Source organism: Electrophorus electricus, unplaced genomic scaffold (genome assembly GCF_041902795.1).
Source record: "Electrophorus electricus isolate QZ-2024a unplaced genomic scaffold, ASM4190279v1 Scaffold86, whole genome shotgun sequence".
NCBI classification, from domain to species: domain Eukaryota; kingdom Metazoa; phylum Chordata; class Actinopteri; order Gymnotiformes; family Gymnotidae; genus Electrophorus; species Electrophorus electricus.
In genome coordinates this window covers 332,928-340,427 of record NW_027658803.1, presented here as the reverse complement: position 1 = coordinate 340,427, position 7,500 = coordinate 332,928, and the positions used below count along the sequence as shown (strand labels likewise).

Genomic DNA, 7,500 nt, shown 5'->3' with positions numbered 1-7,500 from the left:
CGCGCGGCGGCCCCGCCGCCCCCGACGCGACCCCCCGAAGGGGGAACGCCGGGGGTTTGGAAGCGGAGCACACTCGCGCGACAGGGACGGCCTCACCGCCGGGTTGAATCCCCCGGGCAGACTGTGCGGACCCCACCCGTTTACCTCTTAACGGTTTCACGCCCTGTTGAACTCTCTCTTCAAAGTTCTTTTCAACTTTCCCTTACGGTACTTGTTCGCTATCGGTCTCGTGCCGGTATTTAGCCTTAGATGGAGTTTACCACCCACTTTGGGCTGCATTCCCAAGCAACCCGACTCCGAGAAGACCGCTACCCTGGCGGGGCTGGGGCCATTTACCGGCCTCACACCGTCCACGGGCTGAGCCTCCATCAGAAGGACTCAGGCCCCCGGCCCGCGCCAGGAAGAAAACAGACTTCCATACGCCACAATTCCCCTCGCCCGCACCCGGACGGGGGATTCAGCGCTGGGCTCTTCCCTCTTCGCTCGCCGCTACTGAGGGAATCCTTGTTAGTTTCTTTTCCTCCGCTTAGTAATATGCTTAAATTCAGCGGGTTGTCTCGTCTGATCTGAGGTCGCTCCCGAGTTCGCTCTGGAGGGTTGCCCAGAAGCGTGAACACCGCCGGGTTAGGGGACGAGTCCCTTTTCACCCGGGCTAACGAGGACACAGGTCGGGACGTCACGGACGTGCCACGGACAGGTCGGCCCGTAAGGAAAACGCCAGAGGCAGAGCCACCCGAACCCCGACCCCCCCCACCCCCCCCACCGGGGGAGGGGGGGGGGGAACGCATGTAACAACAACCTCCCTCCGCTCGCGCACGTAACGGAACAGAACAGACACCTTTCCGTGATCCGCCTGCGCAGGGGGTGAGAAAAGAAGCGAAAACGTGGGCAGCCAAAGCGGAGAGAACCCACCGGCAGCCACGCTCGCTTCTTTCTCGGGCGCAGGGGACCACGTTCCTGGCCAGGCCAGGAGCGGAGCCGAAACGAACCGAAACGAACCGAAGCGGGGGAGGAGAAGCTTGTGCACGGAGAACGGGCACTCAACCGCAGCGAACCCACCGACCGGATCTCACCGAGACAGCGACCGGGAACCGTCTGCTTTTAGGAAGACGGAGGCCAGGGGGCACCCCCCCACCTACGAACCTCCAACCGCGGTCCCGCCTGAGAAGGCAGGTCCGACAGATAGGAATAGCGACCCTCAGACAGGCGTAGCCCCGGGATGGACCCGGGGCCGCAATGTGCGTTCGAAATGTCGATGATCAATGTGTCCTGCAATTCACATTAGTTCTCGCAGCTGGCTGCGTTCTTCATCGACGCACGAGCCAAGTGATCCACCGCTAAGAGTTGTACTCTTTTATTTCAGGCTCAGTTTAGGTCTTTCACCACGACTACAAAGACAGGTTTAAAAGGTTTCACCAACCGGTCAGGCGCCCCCGTCTGCGAGTGTTGAAACGGGCGCGGGGTTGCGCTTTGCCCACACGCCCCACGTGGCAGACGAGTCAGTCTTTGAACCGCGGCCCTCCGCGCCCGCCCCGTCCGACCCCTCGAAAGGGGTGGAACTCACGTAGCGTGGGCCAAGCCCTAGGTACCTGCCGGGGGTCCCCCTGAGACTCCTTTCTGAGAGAGAGAAGCAGGGGAACCGGCTGCGCCACCCACCACCACCACGCCCCAGGACGCCGGTGGGCGGACGAACACAGGAAGGGCCATGGCCTGCCCCACGAGGAGCAGCGCTCGCAACCCCCCCCGGAAAGTCCGCTCGTCAGCGAGCAAGGGGACGGGGATGAATGACAAGGACAACAAAATAGGAAAACCCCTCGCGGTGGACGGAGGCAGCGGCCGTGCGAGCGAGAGGGAGGGCGCGGGACGGACCCGTACGACCCGCTCGACTCGCAGGCGCTTCTCCTGCCGGCAAGGTGAGGGGAAACCGGCCTTCGCCCGACGAGCGGGGACGCCGAGTTTTTTGAACGACGCGTCTCTCGCGCTGGAACCCAGAGAATACCGGGGCCTGCGGGGGGGGGGTGCTGAAGGACGACGCGGAGGAAGAGGCGGAGGACGAGGAAGGGGTGGGAGGGACTAGGCTCCTCCTTTATGCCTTCTGTCCAGCCTGACCTGCAAGCGACCACGTGTAACAGCAACCCCGAAGACCCTTTCGACCCTGGGCCCCGACGCGGGGGGACGGCGAAGTCGAGGGGGTCGGGAGAGGAGGCACGCCGGACAGCGTTACCCGTTAATGATCCTTTCGCAGGTTCACCTACGAAAACCTTGTTACGACTTTTACTTCCTCTAGATAGTCAAGTTTGATCGACTTCTCGGCGCTCCGCCAAGGCCCGCGAGGAGCCCCGGCGGGGCCGATCCGAGGACCTCACTAAACCATCCGATCGGTAGTAGCGACGGGCGGTGTGTACAAAGGGCAGGGACTTAATCAACGCGAGCTTATGACCCGCGCTTACTGGGAATTCCTCGTTCATGGGGAATAATTGCAATCCCCAGTCCCCATCACGAATGGGGTTCAGCGGATTACCCGCACCTCTCGGTGTAGGGTAGGCACACGCTGATCCAACCATTGTGGCGCGCGTGCAGCCCCGGACATCTAAGGGCATCACAGACCTGTTATTGCTCCATCTCGCGTGGCTGAACGCCACTTGTCCCTCTAAGAAGTTTGACGCCGACCGCGGAGGGCCGCGTAACTATTTAGCATGCCGGAGTCTCGTTCGTTATCGGAATTAACCAGACAAATCGCTCCACCAACTAAGAAACGGCCATGCACCACCACCCACAGAATCGAGAAAGAGCTATCAATCTGTCAATCCTTTCCGTGTCCGGGCCGGGTGAGGTTTCCCGTGTTGAGTCAAATTAAGCCGCAGGCTCCACTCCTGGTGGTGCCCTTCCGTCAATTCCTTTAAGTTTCAGCTTTGCAACCATACTCCCCCCGGAACCCACAGACTCGTGGTTTCCCTCACGCTGCCCGGCGGGTCATGGGAATAACGCCGCCGGATCGCGGGTCGGCATAGTTTACGGTCGGAACTACGACGGTATCTGATCGTCTTCGAACCTCCGACTTTCGTTCTTGATTAATGAAAACATTCTTGGCAAATGCTTTCGCTTTCGTCCGTCTTGCGCCGGTCCAAGAATTTCACCTCTAGCGGCGCAATACGAATGCCCCCGGCCGTCCCTCTTAATCATGGCCCTGGTTCAGGAAACCCACAAAATAGAACCGGAGTCCTATTCCATTATTCCTAGCTCAGGTATTCAGGCGAGAAGCGGGCCCGCTTTGAACACTCTAATTTTTTCAAAGTAAACGCTCCGAGCCCCGTCCGGACACCCAGCCAAGGGCATCCGGGGGGCACCGGGAGACAGGGTCTGAGACAGGCGGTGGCACGCCTCGCGGCGGACCGCCAGCCCACTCCCGACATCCAACTACGAGCTTTTTAACTGCAGCAACTTTAATATACGCTATTGGAGCTGGAATTACCGCGGCTGCTGGCACCAGACTTGCCCTCCAATGGGTCCTCACCCATGGGTTTAGGATACGCTCATTCCGATTACAGGGCCTCGAAAGAGACCTGTATCGTTATTTTTCGTCACTACCTCCCCGTGTCGGGAATGGGTAATTTGCGCGCCTGCTGCCTTCCTTGGATGTGGTAGCCGTTTCTCAGGCTCCCTCTCCGGAATCGAACCCTGATTCCCCGTTACCCGTGGTCACCATGGTAGCCGACTATGGTACCATCGAAAGTTGATAGGGCAGACATTCGAATGAGACGTCGCCGCCGCGGAGGGCGCGCGATCGGCCCGAGGTTATCTAGAGTCACCAAAGCGGCCGGGGGGCCCGAGCCCCCCGGATGGGTTTTGGGTCTGATAAATGCACGCATCCCCCGAAGGGTCAGCGCTCGTTTGCATGTATTAGCTCTAGAATTACCACAGTTATCCGAGTAACGTGTGGAGCGATCAAAGGAACCATAACTGATTTAATGAGCCATTCGCAGTTTCACTGTACCGGCCGTGTGCACTTAGACCTGCATGGCTTAATCTTTGAGACAAGCATATGTTACTGGCAGGATCAACCAGGTAGTTTGCACCGTGGTCTGGGATGAACCACGAGTGACATCCGCCTCCCCTTCCGGGGGCTAGGAAGCAGCGGGTTGTAAGTGCGTGCGCCGTCAGGTCCAGACGCCATACAGGGCTACCCAGGACAGCTTCCGCGGCCAGTGTAAACGTGCTCGCGCACCGCCCTCTGGCCTTCGGACGCCGACCTCTCACCTTGATGCAAAGCTGTCCCATCCGGTCATGCCCGCACCGTACCCCGTCCACCTCCTCCGGAGGTGCGGACGGCCGACTCCAGGTGCTTTCGGCGTTCCCTCTCTTCACGCCGTTTTGATTTTCGTGGGCCGCTGGTGGGGGGACAAGGGAAAGACCTCGTCGAATTCCCTCCCCCCTAGCCTCGCTCAACCTACGTTTCGTGATGTAACCAAGAAGAGTGATTCGTGGGCCCAGGTAGGTTTGAAGAGGAGGCCAACAAAGCAGGGCACTCCCTTCCTCCCAAACCACAGACACCAGTATAGGACAACTGAGTAGACAGACTGGCCGTCTGAGTCTCCCCCAGAGAGTTCTGGGATGGGTTACAAATAACCCCCACCCCCCATCAGAGGCTTGACCCGCTAGAACCAGGGAGGATCTGTCAAAACCGCTCTCCACATCAGAAGTTCTGGATCAGCCGGGGCTGGTCGGCAGACGTCCACCTAAGGCCGTGGCCTAACCCCGTGTGGGGGGATAGCGCTCGCACCCGTACACGTGGACACCCGCTCGTCAAATGGCTGGCTCCTCACTTACCGTAGGGGGAATGGTTTGCCTACCCCTGGCGGGTCTGGTACTCCACTCTACCAAACAAGGAAGCAACACACCAATAGACCCCTGCAACACCGGGCAGCTTTGGGCAGTGTCACTACACTCCTCCTTGTTCTTCACGTTCCTTCCGTGGTGATTTTTTTTTTTTTTTCGTGGCCATTGCCGTGCATGGCTTCCCCATCGCTTTGCATGCTCTCCATTGCCTCGTGCTGCTTCACCATTGGTCTCACCTGGAGACCGAAGCCGCTCTCCCAGTAACCCGATGGTACCTGGCCAGAAAACCCCGTGCCCGATTTCATCTAGGACAAGGGCCAAACCACAGACCGTGCCCGTCCAGGGTCAACCCCTGGTCGGACAGGCCTGGTGGGTCGATACCATGGATGTGGCAGGCCGACGAGAATCCACTGGTACATTTACAAACACGCCCACCCTGGTGGCATGGCTGTACGACCCATCGTCGAAGCACGCTGCGGCGGACTGAGCCATTGGATCCAGTTGCCTGGGCGTACACTCAGCCCAACAGACGCACTCGGGTCGGGGAGAGCAAAGCAGACTGTGTGCCTGGATGTGCCCACTTCCATAGGGGAATCGGCATGATGGTTCACTTAACCCGAGGAGGGCTCCCCTCGCGGGATAAGCACCCCCCTCGGGGGATGGGGGGGGGGGGGGGCATCCAGAGCACACCACTTTCCGGTAGGGGACAGGCGTTTGATCATGTGTCCGAGGGAGAGCTCCCCTTGCCGGCCGAACACCCCTCGGACTCCCCTTGGGCTTCCAGAGAACGCCACTGGATGAATTTAGTGCTTGGACCCCATTGATTCTCTTTGCTCTCCCATATACCCGACGGGACCTATTTGCAAAACCCCGTGCCAACCAGACCTCCAGGAAGGGGGCTGGCGGCTAACCATGCCCAGCAGGGTGCACCCTGGTCGGACACTTTGGGAGGGTCGAGAGCCTGGAAGTGCCACCCGGGGGAGTAATTCTGATTTCCGTTTTAATGCACTCAGGGACAGCCCGAGGACCTCTGTAGTGCACCTGAGGCGGACTGAGCCGTCGGGTCCAGGGGTCTGGAGTTCGGAACCTCCAGGGTTCACCTGGCTGTTCTCTTAGCCCGGCAGGGTGCACCCTGGTCGGACACTTTGGGAGGGTCGAGAGCCTGGATGTGCCACCCCGACGAGTAATGAGTTTTCCCTTCGTATCTCTTCCGGACCAGGTCCGATTCGCACGAAACTCGCTGGGCATGGCCAGGAGCGCCCCCTGCTGCCCACGCCACCGTCCCCGCGCTTCTACTCCCGAGGGCCGAGGAGACAGCGAAGCGTGGGTCGGGTCGCCTGCTTCCAGGGTCTCCCTGGTACTCTCCAGTCTCCCGAGTCCATCGGGTCCGACCTCGTATTTTTAGCCCAGACGGGGAATGAGAAAGGGGCCCCCGACCGCCCGAGGGCGGGCGCTCGCTTCTCAGCCTAGGAACGTCCGATTCCCACGAAACTTTTACGCCAGACGTTCCTGGCAGCGAGCGCGTTCAAAGGTGACCCGCGCTGCTTCTCTCCTCCCAAGGGCCGAAGAGATATTCGTCTTCAAACCCGACCGGCCCTGTGTTTGCCGCCCCGGCGGTTTTAAAAAATCATAGCGTAAAAACGGTGGGTGCGCTTCGCCTGCCGCTTGGACAGCGTTAAACGGCAGCCCCGGCTCTTTCCAAAGGGCCCTCAACCGACTTTCTGCTCCCAAGGAGCCCAGAGATATGAAACCGATAAATCAAAACCCCGTGCCAACCAGACCTCCAGGAAGGGGGCTGGCGGCTAACCATGCCCGGCAGGGTGCACCCTGGTCGGACGCTTTGGGAGGGTCGAGAGCCTGGATGTGCCACCCCGACGAGTAATGAGTTTTCCCTTCGTATCTCTTCCGGACCAGGTCCGATTCGCACGAAACTCGCTGGGCATGGCCAGGAGCGCCCCCTGCTGCCCACGCCACCGTCCCCGCGCTTCTACTCCCGAGGGCCGAGGAGACAGCGAAGCGTGGGTCGGGTCGCCTGCTTCCAGGGTCTCCCTGGTACTCTCCAGTCTCCCGAGTCCATCGGGTCCGACCTCGTATTTTTAGCCCAGACGGGGAATGAGAAAGGGGCCCCCGACCGCCCGAGGGCGGGCGCTCGCTTCTCAGCCTAGGAACGTCCGATTCCCACGAAACTTTTACGCCAGACGTTCCTGGCAGCGAGCGCGTTCAAAGGTGACCCGCGCTGCTTCTCTCCTCCCAAGGGCCGAAGAGATATTCGTCTTCAAACCCGACCGGCCCTGTGTTTGCCGCCCCGGCGGTTTTAAAAAATCATAGCGTAAAAACGGTGGGTGCGCTTCGCCTGCCGCTTGGACAGCGTTAAACGGCAGCCCCGGCTCTTTCCAAAGGGCCCTCAACCGACTTTCTGCTCCCAAGGAGCCCAGAGATATGAAACCGAAAAATCAAAACCCCGTGCCAACCAGACCTCCAGGAAGGGGGCTGGCGGCTAACCATGCCCGGCAGGGTGCACCCTGGTCGGACGCTTTGGGAGGGTCGAGAGCCTGGATGTGCCACCCCGACGAGTAATGAGTTTTCCCTTCGTATCTCTTCCGGACCAGGTCCGATTCGCACGAAACTCGCTGGGCATGGCCAGGAGCGCCCCCTGCTGCCCAC

General features: G+C 60.2%; 3 non-coding genes across 3 annotated transcripts in view; all 3 read right to left on the bottom strand.

Moving 5' to 3' along the window:
- The window catches only part of LOC145656688 (28S ribosomal RNA), a 4,147-nt gene extending 3,572 nt beyond the window's left edge, over positions 1–575 (bottom strand). Inside the window, exon 1 of the ribosomal RNA XR_014122286.1 lies at positions 1–575. This exon is cut by the window's left edge and continues 3,572 nt beyond it. This is a non-coding gene — a ribosomal RNA (28S ribosomal RNA).
- Positions 576–1,192: 617 nt separating this feature from the next.
- On the bottom strand, positions 1,193–1,346 carry LOC145656663 (5.8S ribosomal RNA). Its single transcript, XR_014122262.1, has one exon. It is a non-coding gene; the product is annotated as a 5.8S ribosomal RNA (ribosomal RNA).
- An 882-nt stretch (positions 1,347–2,228) lies between these two features.
- LOC145656676 (18S ribosomal RNA) lies at positions 2,229–4,068 on the bottom strand. The gene has a single exon (XR_014122275.1). It is a non-coding gene; the product is annotated as an 18S ribosomal RNA (ribosomal RNA).
- Positions 4,069–7,500: the final 3,432 nt, after the last annotated feature.